This window comes from Camelus dromedarius, chromosome 5, assembly GCF_036321535.1.
Source record: "Camelus dromedarius isolate mCamDro1 chromosome 5, mCamDro1.pat, whole genome shotgun sequence".
Taxonomy (NCBI): Eukaryota; Metazoa; Chordata; class Mammalia; order Artiodactyla; family Camelidae; genus Camelus; species Camelus dromedarius.
This window is the reverse complement of record NC_087440.1, coordinates 55960578-55979831: the sequence shown is the minus strand read 5'-3', so window position 1 is coordinate 55979831 and position 19254 is coordinate 55960578. Positions and strand designations below refer to the sequence as shown.

The following is a 19254-nucleotide window of genomic DNA, read 5'->3' as shown; positions in this document are numbered from 1 at the left end:
GCACATAACTACACACGTCTTCCCGTATACTTTGTCATCTCTGGGAAACTTATAACACCTAATACAATGTGAATGCTATGTGAATGGTCACCATCATGCAGAAAATTCAAATTTTGCTTTTTGGAACTTTCTGGGATTTTTTTCAAATATTTTCGATCCCCGGGTGGTTGAGCGCACATATGCAGAACCCACAGATAGGGAGGGCCCTCTGCAGTTCTGTGTTCCAGCCACATAAGTACTATGCTGTTTCCCCAGCCCAGTCCTGTCTAAGAGTAGTCACAGCCTATGATGCATGCTGGGAAGACATCAAACGACATGTGTAAGGACTTAGCAGCTGGATTAACTGACGGGTCGGCTCAGGTCATCTTCCTTAGATGCTTTGGTTCATTCTCTGGTCTTTTTCTCACAGAGGCTCCGGTTAGTGTATTTAGAGACGATGACTCTATGAATCAGAGGTCATACGAAAATGAGTTCAGTCTTTCTCTTGTCTCCTCCCACCTTGCTTCTTCTGCTTTCCCTCTTGCCACCTCTCCGCTTTTCTTAGTCCACTCTGCTCAGATGACCCTCCCTCCCCAACAGCAAGTCCAAAGGACGTGATTCCAGAATCCTTGCAGGAGACGATTGTCTACCTCATTACTAAAGCCACTGTGTGTCTTGCTTAAATCTGTGGCCCCAGCATCCCATCCAGATGGCACCTCCCTTCACCTTCAATCACGTTCAGATGTGAATGATGAATTACATGGTGACACTAGTCATTAGAGACTAGCTCACTTTCAAAAACATTTGACCCCAGCTGAGAACTGTTTAAATGTGATGAGGATTTAAACAAATACAAATATACAATTTAGGGTGTGTCAAAGAGTCACCATGGAACTAATAATACATAGAATGAAATGGTCAAGGGGAAGCCTGGGTGAAACCCAATAGGGTTTATAAGGTTAAGTCAGAGCTGGGAAACCTTGATTACCACGCTGAGGTGGGAGGGTCAGCTGTCAGCAGGCGTGGACTTGGAGTCCCGCTCTGAGGCACAGGGGTGTGACTGGGAGTTTGGGGTGTGGAGTTGGGGTGGGGGCAGGAGAAGAACAGAATGTTGGAGTGTCTTCCAGTCTGGAGCCTTGACAATTGGCAGCTGGAGCAGAAACAGTGAGCTTAAGAGAGACGCTGGCCAAAAAGCTGTGTCTTCCCAGTTGACAGAGATTTAAATCAGACTTTGCCCTGCTCTTAAAGGATCCCCTCTTCTGTGTTGGGTAAACTTTAAGAAGTGGTCTTCTGCAAAAACAAGAATCCTTTATCTGGCTTAAATAATTCTTGGATTAAGGACCACTCTCTACTCATAATCATCTCAGTTATTTTTATGAAAGAGGGAGAATAACAACAAAAACACATGCTTGCTTCAGCAGCACATGTACTAAAATCGTAACAAAAACAGAAATATGTATTAAAAAACTGGATCTTTCATTGAACACTTGTGAATAATGATTACAGTCAATCGCCCTTAATTGAAAACCAGAGATTTGAACTGAAATTACAGTAAAATCTGGAATCCTTACTTACATAGCAGATGTACCTTTCCAGTCATGTTTAGCTGAACTAATTGGGAGATGACAATCTGGCAGGTCTCCGAGCACAAGAGACTTTGAGCTTGGAATCAAAAATTTAGACTATCTACAAAGTGAATAATCAGGAATTTTCCATGTATTAAGATCATTATCCTTCAGATTAAGGGCTCTACATAGAATACACAAAAAAATTACTAATATTAAAAGCTGCTGAAGAAATTTTCATAATTTTATTGAAAGCAGAGACTTGATCAGTATCTAGGGAGCTTGTTTTATCTTGTGTCATCATTTCTTCTCTTGGCCCAGTGACACATCTTTTAAAGAACAGAATGAAGCTTCCTTGGTACAGGCAGCCCACTACCTGCAATCACTGTGGAAATGATCAGTGAGGCTTTGGTGGGGGATCCAGTTTGGATTAGCCAAGACCCAAGTTGAGCCATAGTCAGATGGCCAAGTAGAGCATATACATCTTCAAATAATCAGTGCTTCTAGAACCTGGTCAAGATACTCTTCCTTTTATAAAGCTTTAAACACACACACACACACACACACACACACACACACACACACACACACACACACACACACACAAAGACAATCCTAGCTAGAAATGGAAAAGAAAAGAGAAAGAAACCATGAGACTGTAGTTCTAAATTTTGAGCATAAAAACCTGGGTGAGCATAAGACTCACCAGAGCCCTTGTAAACATGCACATTCCTGCTCCCTGTTTTCAAAGCGTCTGATTCAGTGGATCTGCAGTAGGCCCTGAGAATCTGGGTCTGATGCAGGTGCTACGCCAGCTGTGGACTGGATGCCAAATGCAAACTCCTGTGGTTCAGGCTGGAGGGGAGAGAAGAGGCTGTTGAAACCTCAGGACTCATAAGCCAATACTGCCATGGTTCTGCCCACCCAGGCAACTAGGCTTTGATCAGGGCTTTGGCAACATTGTCTATCTGGAAGAAAACAAACAAACAAACAAAGAAAAAGAAAGACTCCCAGGTACAGAGAACAAACCTGCGGTTATCAGCATGGAGAGGAAAGGAGGAAAGCGGGGAGGGGAGAAACAGGGGTAGGGGATTAAGAGGTACAGACTACTGTGTGTAAAATAAATAAGCTACAAGGTTATATTGTGCAGCACAGGGAACATAGCCAATATTTTATAATAACTATAAATGGAGTGTAACCTTTAAAAATTGTGAGTCACTATGTTGTATACCTGCAGCTTTTATAATATTGTAAATCAACTGTACCTCAATTTAAAAAAAAAAAAAAAAGAAATAGCTAACTATATATTTTTTAAAAAGAAAAAGAATGAACTGTTTTTGTAGCTAAGTGGGCAGTGGCAGTGATATTGTCCACCCAGAGTTGTGTCAGGGGAAGGAAAAGAAAAGCTCATGATCACAAGTGTGGGGTCTGCATTTCCAGACATCACCCCAGAACTGAGAAATCAGCGTCCCCTGACAAACATCAGCAAACTCAGCTGAATCTGAGCCCTTCATTCTGGTTTGTCTTGCCTCCTCCTGTATCTTTCCCACGTGAGCCCAATTTATATTTCCTTTAAACCAGAGGCTTTTATAATTCAGAGCTGAGTGGAAGAGCTCTTTGGGTGAGCAAAGAAAGTACTATTTTTGGATCCTGTTTATTTTATAACTTTGCATATAAAGAGTAGGCCACTAGAAACACAAATGGTCTACTTTTTATCTATTGTCTTCCTTGCAACAGAATTCATATGAAAGCTAGAGCAATATTAAAATCACCAAGTACTGGGCACAACTATCGGGCAGGGTGAAGTGGCAGAAACACTCCACCAACACATGCATGGGCCATGGCACGAACACATCACACCACACACCCTCAAACTAGCCTAAGTTGCTTTTAAAAATACACTATTTTGTTGTTGTTGTTGTTGTTGTTGTTGTTGTTGTCTTCCCTCACACACATTCTCCTGTTCTCTAGCTGCTGACTTTGGTCTGGAGTCCACTTTTTGATTTGGTCGGGATCCTAAGGAGCCTACCAACCCCAGATGGTCAGATCCAATCCTGTGAGATGCCACTCAGTGCAGGAACTCGGTCTCAACACAAACAAAAGAGAAGCGAGTTGCGGGTGAGTGAGCCACACCTGCTGATGTCTCTGCGGGCTAACTGAAGTGGGGTTCAGGCCCAAGACCTTGGGATGTACAGATTGGCTAAATGAACATCAATTTGTCTACCAAAGTGCCTCTGCGTTACAAGTGAGTAAGAGCGAGTTGTCTTGGGATCTGAGTTATTTGGCTTTAAACTTGGCTAACAGTACCATTAACTATTGATCTGTTAATTTATGATGGTTGAGAACAAGACTTTGATGGAAGCGACTAGAGCCTTGACTAGGAAATCAGTAAGTCTTTTATAAAACAACATGACCCATGTATTATACATGTACTCATTGGCAAGATTTCATCAGGGGTATTTCTCAGTCGGATTTGGATTCACCAACTATTCATAATATTGAAAATCTCCTGTTAAACCCAGGCTATTTAAATTTCTAATTATCTGACCATTATATATTACCTTAATACTGATGACTCAGTACTCTGTGACTCTCTAATGTGCTAATAAAAAGAGAGTGTGAATTATTTTCATATGCTCCCTTTTCAGGGAGATGAATCAGAGACTCTTGCTCTAATGTTTATGTTCAAAGTTTATTTCAAACCCGAAGTAACTGAAAACATTTCTCTATATGGAAGACCGAATGAAAATGTTCTTATGCTAGAGCAGACACATGGGTAAACTTAATGCGGCAGAGGGTGGGGGACCACAGCGGCTGAAACTGGGAAAGTAGGAGCAAGCAGGGAGGGATGTTATATGTGCTCCTGTCCGGCAGGTCCGTAGTGCATGTCTGCTCCCTCTCAGCCTTTCCTTCACTTTCAAAAGTCTTATTTTCCTTTCACTTACCAGACTTCCTGTCTCCATGTTGAGAGATAGTCCTCCCCAAGGTCTTGTTTTCTATATACAAACAGTCCTGAAAGATCAGCTTCTGTCATTACCATATTTTGGATAGAAGCCCATCCCATTGGACTCAAGACACTTCACAGGTCTGCGGAATATTTATATGAACAGGAGCTGCAGGATTCCTTCCCAACGTGACCTTAACTGTTCCCTCAATGCCACCCCCTGCTCAGTCCAGCCTGCAAATTATCCTCTTCTGTGGACTGCTGATCTTTGAAAAATCTTTCTAGATAATTTAGAAAAAAAAACCCACACAAATTATTAACAAGCTTATGAATAATAAGCATGTGATCACATCAGTAATTAAAGAACAGTAAATTCAAACAACATTAAGATGCTATTTTTATGTGTGAATTAATTTGTGAAAGGTTGTTTAGTAATTATAATGCTGGTGTTTCCATTAAAATGCTTTTAGGCTACAGTAACAAAACAACCAAATCAAACTTCTTAAATAACATGTAAAATATATGATTTCAAGTGAAAATAAGTTCTAAGGAAGAGTGGCTCCTGGGTTGATTAATTCATGGTTTCCATAGCATCATCAAATGCCCGTCCTTCACTGGTTTTGTCCCTAGGCTGGCATGGTTCAAGTTGTTACATGCAGACATGACAATGTCCAGTGAAAGAACAAAGACTGTTTTTACCTTGTTTTTTGATAATGAATTTTATTTAAGAAGAAATAGTGAAGATGAATTATTTCTTGGGAAACCTGTGTATCTAAGGACACTATGCTTTTTTTTTTTAATTGAGGTATAGTCAGTTATAATGTGTCAATTTCTGATGTACAGCATGTTTCAGTCATACACATATACATACATATATTTGTTTTCAAATTCTTTTTCATAATAGGTTATTACAAGATATTGAATATAATTCCCTGTGCTATACAGAAGAAATTTGTTTCTTATTTATTTCATATATAGTAGTTAGTATTTGCACATCTCGAACTCCCAACTTATCCCTTCCCACACCTTTTCCCCTGGTAACCATAAATTTTTTCACTATTAAAAGAATTATTGAAGTATAGTTGATTTACAATGTTGTGTTAGTTTCAGGAGTATAGCAAAGGGATTCAGATATATGTATATCTGAATATATATGTATATATATTCTTTTCCAGATTCTTTTCCATTATAGGTTATTACAAGATACTGAATGTTGTTCCCTGTGCAATACAGTAGGTCCTTGTTGTTTGCCTATTTTATATATAGTGTGTGTATCTGCTAATCCCAGATTCCTAATTTATCCCCTCTCCCTTACATTTCCCCTTTGGTAACCATAAGTTTATTTTCCATGTCCATGAATCTGTTTCTGTTTTGTAAATAAGTTTATTTGTATCTTTTTTTTTTTTTTAAGATTCCACATATAAGTGAAATCCTACAACATTTGTCCTTCTCTGTCTGACTTAACTTCACTTAGTATGATCATCTCTAGGTCCATAAATGTCACTGCAAATAAGAATGAAAAACAGTTACCCAGTAAACCTCACATCTCATCTTAGCCAGGACTGGGTCGTATGCCTACTTCTAGCCCAATCACTGGCAAGAGAAATGAGATGACCAAGACTGGTTTAGACTAACCCAGATTTACTCTCAGAGAAAGCTTGGACACCTGGACCAACCAAGGCTCCATCAACAGGGAAGAAGGGACAGTAATGGTTCTCGGGCAGGCAACCTGTGGTGTTTGCTTTGGCTCCCAAGGGTTCAGTGAGACAGGCCACACACATGGCTCGCAGGCATTGTGGAAAGAAGTTTGGCACATAAACCAAGACTCTTAAAAATGTCCTTACACTTTGACATAGTAATTTCACTTCTAGGAACAAAGCCCGTGGAAAGTGTACCAAAATATAGATAAAGTATGCATAAAGATGTTCACTGCAGCACCCCTTATAATAGAGAAAAGAAAGAACAACAGCAAAACCCAACTTAAGGGTCCAAAAATAAAGAAACAGTTACGTAATTACAGTACATCCACATGATGAGCTCCTGTCTAGTATTTAAAAATGACGTTTACAAAAAGTTTTGAAGAACATGGGAAGATGCTCATAGTGTTAAATGGGAAAAGCATATTCAGATTATATACATAATACAACTGTCTATGTAAAATATTAATAGCAACTACCTCCTCAACGTCTACAGTGAGTTAGGAACCTACACACCATCTCTAATCCTTACAACCACCCTGAGATGTAAGTGTCTTTATGCCCATTTGACAACCAAGGCAACCAAGGCAACCAAGGCTCAGAGATGTTCACAGGTTTCCCAGAATCATCCAGCTAGCAAAAAAGCAGGACAGAGCTTTGAGTCTAGGTCTCTCTGAACCGTGCCCTTGCATTTTAGAGGTAATTCTTTTTCTTTCCCCTTTTTTCTGTTCTCCCTTCTCCACTGTGGATGGATGAGATATTCATGAAGCCATGCTTCAGAGGTGCAGATAAACATGCAAATACTCAGTGACATGGAATAGAATAAGGACAATGGGAAACTGGGGGACTTGGGGACAGGTAGACAGATAGGAAAGCAGGACCAGGAGGAAGGAGAGGTAACTGGAAGGACTGTACTGAGAACCAGGAAGTGATTGTTTACCAAACCAACCAGAATTCTTTGATTTCCTTTTTAACTGAAATTGTTCTCCAAGTGCCCCATGCAGTGCACAGGCCTTCTTTCATGGGTGGTCCACACCAGTTCACCAAGAGCCTCTATCAGGCCCCAGATGCTTCTCTAGATGTTGGATCCTCATCTAATTCATGTGCTAATCAGAAATTTCTCCTTCCTTGGCTGGCCAGATCAGGAGGGGATGGTGCACGTGTGACCCTAGGGATAAAAGTCGTGACTGATAAATCTGTGAAAGATGGGGATGGGGAACCAATACTTTGGAGATCACACATTTTATTTCCCTTAGAACCATACTCCCAGCCCCAAGCTGGGGGCATACTTACAACTAATACGTTATTGAATTATGGAAAATGTTGAATTAAGGAGGGAAAAAAAGGAAAGACAATTCTCTGGAATCTGTTTCTGTTATTTTTCACATCTGTGCTCGAGATCTCTGCTAACCCACATTTATGCTGGAACACCGTTATGCACGTTGGCCAAAGACACAGTCTGTTGCTGCAGAATTGATCTAATTGTAGACAAGCTTTGTTTCAGCATTTATCTGATGACCAAGAGGACCCTCAATCGGGTCTCAATGACTTATTTTTGCTGCCACTTCCGTTGGTTTTGAAAGCCCTGCTGTCACGGTGTGAGGGTCATGGAAAGATTAGCATCCCCGGGTCCCTTGGTTCCCTTGTTTGTTTGAGAAATGCAAGAATAAAACAACCACGTGAGAATAATGAGCATCGCATCTGATTTCAGAAGGCCCATTAAAATAACAAATCAGAAATGTCTTCAATAAAAATCGCTGAAGTTAAGAATCATGCAAAGACTGGCTCTTTTGGAGGGAAAAATGTGTACTGTTTTTTTTTTTTTATGCTGAGGTTTTTAAAAGCAGATTTTCTCTTTTGTTTAATATTCTCAGGTCTGTTTAGTATGTCTGATGTTTCATTATCTAGCAATGCATATAAAAATGGGAAGAGAAGAAATTTTTTGCAGCAAAATCATCCCCTGGGACATCCTTACATGATACGTCTGTGCAGATTCCCTCAGTCAGTCGTGAGCAGGCAGAATGCCACCCTAATAACCTGAGTCCTTTGCTTGAGAGCACTTTCTCTCCAAAGTCCTTTAGAATTATCAACCCAGACATCATGAGAAGCAGCACAACAGGTCTGGGGCTCCCTCCTGTAAGTCCAAAGGAGAATTCTTTGGCACTTAGGAAAGTGAGATGATTTCTGGGCTCTGAATTCTAGATATATTCTTTATTTGTTGAGGCAAGGTAGTGACCAGAAGAGCTGGAAGCAGATAGATGCAGAGAATAAGGGAAAACCAGGTTGGAGGAACTTGTCAAAGTAGAAAAGGGGAGGCCAGGTCTGCCTTCAGATCCAAGGGGCACGTTTAGGTCCAGGGACAGGAGATGCGCCTGAAGGTCGAGTCACTGGGTAATCTCAGTGATGGAGCAGGAGAGATGGGAAAGGGGAGAATGAATCCCAAGCGTTCAGGATGAGCTTCTCCAAAGCTCTTTCTTATCATGAGCCATCTTATAAGGAGTGGGACTGAGTCCCACTGGTTTAAAACCCCATATTCTGCGAGGAGACCTTTAAAACCATTTACAAAGGGCCATGGACCGGGTACTCAGCACAGACTATGTTCCAGAGAAGACTGAAATGGCTACTCTCATCCAGAATTGTCGTATCTATCCTTATACTTTCAGTCTCCCTGATATAGCTCTGATATAAAAACGTTCAGGTAAATGAGCTTGGGTATCAGAAGAGAGCAGTGAACAGAACATTTAGGGCCTGAGTTGAAAAAGTATCCTGTCAACTCTTGCCTAGGTAAATTGTCCCCATCAGTGACATTTTTGACATTTCTGCTTCAGAAAGATATTACCATAAATGACTGCATTCCTTCTGTGTCATTGGCTATGAGGTGAATGGAATTGCCACGGGTGCAATTTGAGAGCCAGGGCCATTCCTCAAAGGGTAGAGGTCAGAGGGAGCCCCCCAGTATTGTTATCCCCATGGAATCTGTTAAAAATTAGCACTGACAACACACAGGGTTAAGGGACACATACAGAGAAAGGAAGAAAGGCTGGGAGGCTATGAGGAAAGGCTTTATCACCTTGAAAGTGATTCTTGACTTCCTATCTTCTTCAATCTCCCAAAAAGAAGACTGCCATTGCTATTTCAATTTCCCTCTTTCCACCCTTGCCCCTGAGGAGCATTTATCTTTGCCAGACAAGTTCTGGCATTTGTGATGTTGGATCAGAACTGATCTTAGCCATGCTACTTGAATTTCTGGGCCTCGGTTTTCTCATCAGTAAAATGGAGAGAATAGATAGGATCAGAGTTTCTAAATTATATACTGCAGAAACTTAATAAATAAAAATTATTTGGGAAAAAAAGTATCCTAAATCAAATATGTTTTGGGAATAATGGGTTAAACAGATAAGCTTGTTATCTCAAGGGCTTTTGAGAGCCTTTGAAATTTAACATTTGTGACTTGGGAATTCACATGAATGTTCCCCGAATTTGTGTGATTGTTATTCTGGGCTAAATGGAGTCCTTCCTCAAATTCATATGTTGAAATCCTAACCCTCAGTACCTCAGAATGTGACTGTATTTAGAGATAAGGTCTTTAAAGAGTTTAAGTTAAAATGAGGTCATTAGGGTGAGTCCTAATCCAATTTGTCTGGTATCTTTAAAAGAAGAGGCAATTAGTATTTGTCTTTCTCTGTATGATTTTGCTTACATGCGGAATTCAAAAAACAAAACAAATGAACAAACATAACAAACTAGAAACAGAGCTATAGACACAGAGAACAAACAGGTGATTACAAGAGGGGAGGGAGTTGGGGGGAAGAAAGAAATAAGTGGGGGAGATTAAGAGATATACAAACTTAGTAGAAAAATAAATGTCATGGGTATGAAATGTACAGTGTGGAAAATATAGTCAATAATTACATAATATCTTTATGTGGTGACAAATTGTAACTAGACTTATCTGGGTGATCATTTTGAAAGTATAGAAATATCAAATCACTATGTTGTGTAACAGGAACCAACATAGTGTTGTAGGTCAGTTATACTTCAGATACAAACTCATAGAAAAAGAGATCGGATTTGTGGTTACCAGAGGCAGGGGTTGGGGGAGGGGGAATTGGATGAAAGTGGTCAAAAGGTACAAACTTCCAGCTGTAAGATAACTAAGTCCTGGGGTGTAATGTACAACATGATAAATATAATTAACACTGCTGTATGTTATACGTGAAAGTTTTTAAGAGAGTAAATCCTTAAGAGTTCCCATCGCAAGGAAACAATTTTATTCTTTAATTTTTTTTATCTGTGTGAGATGATGGATATTCACTAAATGTAGTGTTAATCATTTCATGATGTATGTAAGTCAGATCATTATGCTGTACACCTTAAACTTGTACAGTGCTGTGTGTCAATTACACCTCAATAAAACAAAACAAAACAACAACAAAAAAAGAAGAGGCAATAAGGACACAGACACATGTGTAGAGAGAAGGCGATGTGAAGACATAGGGAGAAGACGGGCATCTGCAAGTCAAGGAGAAAGACTTCCTTGACACCAGAAACCCACCCTGCTGACACCTTCGTCTTGAACTTCTAGTCTCTAGCACTGCAAGAAAGTAGATTTTTATTGTTCAAGCCACCCAGTCTGTGATACTTCGTTACAGCAGCCCTGGAAACGGAATAGAGCTGTGAAATCCTTTCTCCATAACATCTCTCTTCTGAACAAGGTTTCTTAGGTTATACTTTGGGTAAATGCTGAACTAGGTGTTCTTTAAGATTTTTCCCCCTGCTCTAAAATGCCATGATTTAATGAAAAATAATGGCAATTGATGTAAGACATCATGTAATTGATCCATTAAGAAAATATATTTCCTGAGAAGTCGCAAAAGTTATGGATTGGTGTTGCCTGACTTGGTAATTAGACTTCATGAAGAAGATGGCAGAAAAGGGGGCCTGGAAGGAAAGGGAGGCAGAGAGGGCTACAGAGGACTCTGGCGGGAGTCAACCATTCTCCCAGAGATGTTGAATTCACTTGCCTTTGGAGTGGCCAGAATGTTCGTATGCTTTTTTTTCTTTCTTTCTTTTTTTTAAAATCCTAGTTGTGAGCGCCAGGGGCCTGTATGTCTTCCTGGGGTGGTGGCTGTCAGGTAAATAAGGACTGTGTATTAGAAATTCTGCCACCGAGACCTTCATCCACAGGGAAGCAAAGAGTAAGACATCATTTAAGATGCTACAGAAGCAGCACAGAGGGTTGAAAGTTTGAAAGAAAGGAAAGAAAGAAAAGGAAAGGAAAGGAAAGGAAGGAAGGAAGGAAGGAAGGAAGGAAGGAAGGAAGGAAGGAAGGAAGGAAGGAAGGAAGGAAGGAAGGAGAGAAAAGAAAGAAAAGAAAGAGACTTGAATTTCCACACTTTCTCTCTGTAGGCAACTGTGGGCTTTTTCTTTATTCTTTGAAAATTCACTGCAGGGATAGGGAGATGCAGGAACCTCAGAATTTCTAGGTCCAGCGTCAAACCTTCACAGGATGACCAACGTAAGTGGATTGTTGTGACATTTATTTCCTGTGGGACACTGCAGCTTCATGTTGGCAGATCAAAAGAACTGGAGTTATACAAGAAAACAAAACCACATCAGGGTGGAAGTTGACATGTGCTGCTTGATGCACTCCCTACTGGTGATTCTTTCCCTTCTTAGGGGTTGATTAGAGGTCACACCACAAGAAAAGATAAGCTAGGTCCTGGGTGGCTGTCATTTTCACTTACTGAAATAACTTCTTATCAAAAGTAATATTTTTTTTAAAGCATGTACTATATAGTTTTCTCAGTTGTAAAATCTGGCCAGATAATCAGACAGAATTACTCTCTTCATTTGCTCTGGGGAAAGATCTCACTTCCAGCATGCGGAGGGTCTTGCTGAGCCTAACAGCACATCAGATACTCTACCACCTTCGTGTGCTGGCTTGCAGACACATGCCCTTAAAGGAGGACGGCAATTCCATAACAGCAGGAAAACAGCAACTGGGAGCAAAGCCCCGCGACCGAGACTCACCCAACCAGACTGCACTGCTATTTTTATCTGTATTGACAGAATACAGAATTACTTTTGTGATTAAATGTGGCCAAAACCCCTGCAACTGTTAATCTCTGGAAATCTGTTACAAATTGGATGGCAAGCACCAGCAAACTGCTATTTTGTAAGTCTAAAAATAATTCTGGGTGCTCCTATGTGTAAGTAATGCAGCAGGAAGAAAAGAAATTTTAGTTTAATTGCTTAGAGCTGTTCAGTTTTTAGCAGTCAGTTCCTAAGTAGAATAGTGAGTATGGTTCTCTGACAGCCCCCCCCCCCCCCCAGTGGAGGGAGGGTCAGGTGCCAAGAGGATGAGCGGAGGCCTCCGTGGTTCTTTGCGTTCACACGTCTCAGTCATTCTGGCTCAGAGAGCATAGCTCTGTACCCTCAAGTGCTCGAACTCCTTTTTTTTTTTTTTTTTTTTTTGAGAATTTACGTGACTGTGATAGGAGTAGGATCAGACGTGGGCAAAAGGTGAAAGACAATTCACTGACTGGGTACCACTATTTGAACTAGTGGTGAATGTACTGGCTAGATGAAGCCAGTATTGGCCCCATTTTCTCTGAGTATGTCCCTCTGGAAATCAGGCCCTTTTGGTTCTGTCCCAGAAGGTTATGGAGTTTCCAATGTGGGTCCATGTAGAGTGGCTGGTGTCAAACCAACCAAGACATAGTCATCTCCAGACCCAGGGGGGACAGCACAATTCTTCAGCCATCCAAACCCAGACCTTTCACAAACACCTTTTAGAGCACCCACTCCAGGGCTCCATCCCACATTCACTCTTAATTCCCTGTTTCCTTCAAGAAGCCCAGCCACACTTGGGCTCAGTTTCCTTCTGGCGTCCGGACTCCAGACCCTCTCAGGCTATTGATGTTCTTCTTCCTCCCTCTTTCAACCACATCCAGTGTGTCTGGTCCACATTCCTGGGTCTCCGTTCTATTTCCCCATCGTACTCCAGCTCTGTGCCTGCATTCGCTTTTTGGGTTGGGGCCTGAAAATCTCCCTGAATTTCACTAGCCTTCTCTCTCTGGAGCTGGACCCGATCTTCTCATTCCATCTTCCAACAGGAATCCTGTTCCATCTGGGTAGACTATCCTGGAGTCTAAGGATGAGGACCTCCACTGCTAGAGCCTTCTGATGCCACCTGATCTATTGGATCACACCCATAGGAAAGCAGTATCTTCCCAGGATAGCACGGCAGTAAAAGTGTGGGCTTTACAGCTATCCTGCCTTTCTTGTATTAAATGTATTTTAGAGCCACCAACTAGTTGACAAGGGCAAGTTTTTCTGTATAGAGTCGCAGCTAATAAATGATAAGGAACAGTGGAATTAGAAAAGTACCATTTGGAACACCCAGTGAGACAGGGGGCCTATTCTAGACAATGATCAATGACTGCTCAAAACATTCAGTAAAATTTTGATAGGGAGTTTTATAATGGATGAATTAAGTTGCCAACATCTGCTTTGACTGATCAGTCTTGAAGGCATTCATGGGAAGACAGCCAGACACTATGACACTCTGTGCCTTTTTCAGATCAGACCTCCAACATCCCTTTTCATAGCCCCACCTATGAGGTATCCTTTAACAAAAGTGAATCTGAATCTAATCAAGCCTTTTGATGTAAATACTAGTCTACAAAATTCTGGCAAATAGAGGAATATGTTAAATGATACCAAGTGGGCTTATCAGCCAAATCTAGACTGTGGCATTCCACTGCAGGGTGAATGATCCATGGCATTCCGCTGCAGGGTGAATGACCCAGTTTCTTAGGGGAAAAAAAAAGTTAACTTTATAGATTTGAACTTTTACAGATTTAAAATTACTTAAACCACATCAACCGAGTGCAGCACACGGACGAAGTGCTCTGTAAGTGACCAAGCTGTTGAACATCAGATATTAATACTGTGACTGTTGCCCCACCCCTCAGTTCCAGATCCTTACGTCTGGGAAATCCATTATTAAAATAAACCTCAGAAACTATATGCTTTATTTTCCAAAGCTTGTGTCCAGAATACTTAAAGAACCTTAGACAGACAAGGAAAATATAATTTCCTAATGGGCAAAGGGAAACTGTGACACACAGGTGATGTAATACCCAGCCTGAACCATTAGCAGTGGCAAAACTGAATGTCTCATCAGATTGTAAGCTCTAAACCTACCCACACTTTTTAAAAGCCTTCTGGTCACAGAAAGATTTGGCTTGAGCACATATACATACCCATATGTACTCACTTTAAACAGTATGACAATGTTATATGCTTATGAATGTACACACATATGGCGACAAAATTTACTAACATATGTTCATATATACACATACCTTGTAGCAGCGAATAGATAACAAACCTTTTCATTTTTCTCTTTCCCAGGTAAAATATCACATAGTAAAACACAGGCTATGGGACACTCCTGGGAAATAAATTCATCTGGATACATGAGGAGTCCCAAGTAAATCAAGATTCTATCTCTTCAGCTGCCAATTTTAGTTTTTGTCTTTCTGAACAGTAACCTTTCTAAAATGTGGTTCGCTTTTCCTTGCATCTTGAAAAGGGAATTCCAAATACCTCCTTGGTTCCTTAGAGCTGTCATCAGGAGCATAATTATAGTAGGAAATAATATATGCCCTTGAAACTTATTTGAGGAATTTGAGGTACTGGCTGTTTTCCAATATGTAAAGTGACCTCAGCCCACTGGGCTCTTTGAATCCTTATTTCTAGATTTTATAGCATTTATTTCTATTCCTGTGTTCAAGGTAGCCTGAGACACAGGAATAGCTTGTCTGTGGTACCTACCTTCTAATCCCTTCTAATTGCTGCTTCCAATCTGTTTTATAACCAGATAACCAAGTGCACTGATTTGTGCTGAGCACCTAACAGATTCTCTTGTAGCTAAAGTTTATGACCTTGAGTAACTAGACTTTGTGAACATTACTCTACTAAGAGGTCTTTTTTGTTGTTGTTGCCTATCAATTTCTTAGCTCTGTTTCACATAAGTGAAAGAATCTGCCCAAAAAAGTGACTGTTCAGAAACACAAGACAAAAGGGTATCCTTGGAGTGTGCTTGAGTTGAAGGTTTCCATTAACTCCTTTTAGGAAAAATAAGACTTATTCCCCTGGAAAAGTGAATATTGCTTTTCTTAAATTCACAATGAACCTCTCTATAACACCATTATGCTGAGACCCCCAAACTCAGATTACAAATTACTCTTTTAAAGCAAAAACAGATCTGTCTTCCTCAGATCTTAATAAATTCATTGGACACACCAAGACCCCTGACAAATGGAAGTTTACAGTGACTCTGTTTAAGACTCCTTCACATACAAATGCCTGGCAGTCATACGAGCATTTAATACTCTTGAATGATTTTCTGATTAAAGAGAATTTTCTGGGCCCAGTTGGCCTGATGCTCAGATACAGGGAGGGTAGGCCTGTGAAATTGATTTTTATGAAGCACCTAGTTGAAGTGTGTTATTCTAGCCCTCTCGCCCTGTATGAATCTCACTCTCTCACTCTCTGCCTCCTCCAATGTACAAATCAACACAGGTCCCCAATAAGATACCATATAATGTCCCCAATGCCAAACACTTTCAGTTAGATCTTGGGTGCCCTCAGTTCATCCAGACTAGATACATAGTTTAAGTGCTTGGAAGTAACTACCAGAATTCTTCAGGTCCTCTCCACAAATCCACCACATCAGGCTTCAGTGCTCATCCCAGTTACAGCGGCCCTCCCTGGCTCCTTGCAATCTGCAGTGGAGCGTCTGTGATTTTAGCGTGTGCACAGGGCAATGGATGTATGGCTTAAGAGCGCGGGCGAGGTAATCCCTAGGCTTTTCTGATCTCAGCAGCTCAAATGCACACAGAATCATGAGTGCATTACTGCAGAAACAAAGCTTTTCCATCCAAAAGGAGACGTCCATTAGCACATCCTCGTAGCCCTTGTTCCTCTCCACAAGACTGGGGAAAAAAAAATCACAGGAGGAAGCTCAGCTGATTTTGATGAGACGAGTCCCTGTTAATTATGGTGAATAATCTGGCTGCTGTTAGTCCTTGAGTCAAATGTATAACAGCCACCACTCACAAGCTCTTTTTCTTAAAAGGACAAACATCTTCAGAGCAACAAACTGCTTCTGACCTGGGAAAACAGGAATTCTCAAAACGTATCTTCTGCATCATTTGCTTGCCTCTGGGATATTCTGCTTTAACTCACGTTTTAATAAAATATCAGTGGGGGCAGGTTATGGGAATATGAAAATTGTCAAAGCGTCCTGTTTTCAGGTTCAGGAATATTTTAATTATTTCAACTTCAAAAAGAATTTGTAGGGTCCCATTTATCTGTCTGCGTGCATCATACAAAGTTAGCTGAGTTTACTTTTTAAGATCTATAGAAAACTCAGGGCTGGTAGAGTGAGTTGGGGGATTTGAGTTACCTCCTTCAGAGCACCTGGGTTAATGAAATCAAGACAGAAGTTTGACCTCATAGAAACCACAGCCATGGCCCTGACCCACTCATCCTGAAAGCATATATTCTACTGCTGGTGGATCAGTCTTAGGACTACCCTTGACTGTTAAGGACTGAACAGTCTACATTAGTATGAGCCAATTTCAGATAGAAAACAAGAGACAATTAAGTGTAGTGGTTAAGTGCCTTGGAGTCTGATACACCTAGGCTCAAATCCAGCTCCATCACTTAATGTTGGGTGACCTTTGGTGTGGTACTTAACCTCTTTGAGCATCATTTGCTTCACCTGTAAAATGGAGGTGGTAAATAGTATACATGAGTTTAATGCAGAAAAAACACTCCAGGTATTTCAAGAAGAAATGAATCTAATACAGGGAACTAGTGCTTACAAAATTATAGGATGGCCTGGAGCAGAGGAAGTCAGGGGGGCCATTAAGGGGGCCAAAGACTTCAAGAGCAAGCCACCATTGCTGGGTTCCAGAGGCCACGAAGTTGCTGTTGCTGGGGTCACCACTGCTTCTCACCCCACAAAACTGGCGACCAGACACTGAGATGTGGAATTCTCTGTGGCCAGCCTTACTTGCTAGCACTAACAATTGCAGGCAAATAGCCACCATCTCGCTTTCACCTTCCAAATCTGGGGTCATTGCCTCTCACAGATTCTTGCATACAGAACCCTAGCTTCAGGGGATTCTGGGAAATGTAGTTTTTAGGTTTCCCAAATGGGCAATAAGGAAGGTACCTAGAAAGCAACGTGAATGATGCTAAATGGCAACAATCACATCCAGCACCTATGGATAAAGCACTTAGCACAGTGTCTGGAACATAGAAAGTACACAATATTTATATGGTCATCATATTATTAAAATTAAGGTATCTGCTGAGCATTAAATGCCCCTTCCTGCAAAGTTCTTCCCTACCAGTAGGATCTCTCCTTTCTTAGACAACTTTTCCAACTTACTTCCTAGATGTCCAAGGCTCTGTCTCAAAGTCATCTCATTCTCTTCTAGCCCCAAACTTCCCCAGGTTTTTCTCAATTCCCAGTTTTACTCTATCTTTTTCCCTCAACATACCCTCACCTGAAAATATATTCAATTGTTCTTTACCAATTGGTCCAAATTATTAGCATCCAACCAACCAAAGAAACAAACAAAAGGTGATCCTCCTTTCTTCCAGGCAGAGAGAGCTTAATCTTCAAACATTCCCAATGCAAGGGGGAACTATTTACCTTCCATCTGCCTACGATAGGAAAGAAGAGGGAGAAAAATAAAATAGTCACTTATTGAAATTGAGGAAGGCTGAAAGGTCACATCCTGCCAAGTAGTTATAGTCAAATCTCAAATACTTAAGTACTTCTAAGGTTTCAAAATCAGGATTTTGACCATGTTTTTCTCTCCTAAGATTATAAAGCCCTGAGGTCATGAAGAGTTCAGGTGATCAGGTGATGTATCTCCCAATTCAAGATGGTAAATTCACCATATATGATTTCCTTCTTGTTCTCTCAAGATTTGACTGGAAAGGCAAAAGTGAACAGAAAAAAAAAACCTCAAAAAAGTATGGTAGTACCAAAAACAGTAAAAATATCATTAGCAGAGCAGAGATTTTTAAAACAGATTTCCTGAAGAGAAAGTAAATGGGGGTTGTATGGATGGATAACCTGGAGCAAGAGAGAAGAAATCTGGAATTTGTATAGAAGAAGGCTTGCCAGGGAGGAGAGCTGCTTTTCTGGCAGAGAAGGTTGCTGGTTTTGTTGGTTTTGGTTTCTCTACCCGTGCTTCCTAAATGGAGGTGATTTGTTGACGTGACCTCTCCAATTCCATAGAACCCATAGTCAGCCCCACATGTGGGTGAGAAGCCAGAAAGCAGACAAACAGAGGATCCCTACATACTAACATGGCCCTTCAAAGGCCATCAGATAGATGAGGAGAACCAGCTGCATGGATTAAGAGGAAATATTAGGATTAAGACATAAAGAAAAAGGAGCAGGAGGGGAAGGAAATGGAGACGGAGGGAGAGGGGAAGGAGATGAAGACCTATTCTGGAGAAAACAGACACTAAATAAGAACATGCTACTATGAAAAAGGAGCAGTGATAGAACAAGAAATATTCTTAGAAATTAAAAATATTTTTACTAAAATAAAATAGTTTATTAGATTGTTTGGAAAGATATCACCTTCTAAATACACGAAGAATGTAAAATATGAGAGAAAACAATGAACATGGCTGTCTAACCTAGGAACCCCAACATCCACTAGTAAGAGTTTAAGAACGATGTAACAGAAAATTAGGGGGTAATTGTTTTTTTAAAATAATACAAGAACATTTCCCAGAGTTGAAGGTTTTGGCGAATTTTATACTATCAGAAACACTGCCAGCTTGGACTGGCAGAGACAGAGGATGAACTGAAGGTTGTCAGTCTCCCGTATTGTAACTTTCAGTACCTTGTGAATTTATTTTATAATGCTATTATTTCTGTGATAACTAGTTAAATACATGTTTTATATTTTTACTTTTAAACATGACGATTTAGATAAATCCAACGGTATGAATTTTATTG

The 19254-nt window shown here is 40.6% G+C and overlaps 1 long non-coding RNA gene across 1 annotated transcript in view; it reads left to right on the top strand.

Annotated features, from left to right (window-relative positions):
* The window catches only part of LOC105091449 (uncharacterized), a 203106-nt gene that overhangs the window by 118822 nt on the left and 65030 nt on the right, over positions 1-19254 (top strand). Inside the window, exon 3 of the long non-coding RNA XR_010380976.1 lies at positions 3516-3789. This is a non-coding gene — a long non-coding RNA (uncharacterized LOC105091449). The remainder of the gene's footprint in view (positions 1-3515; positions 3790-19254) is intronic.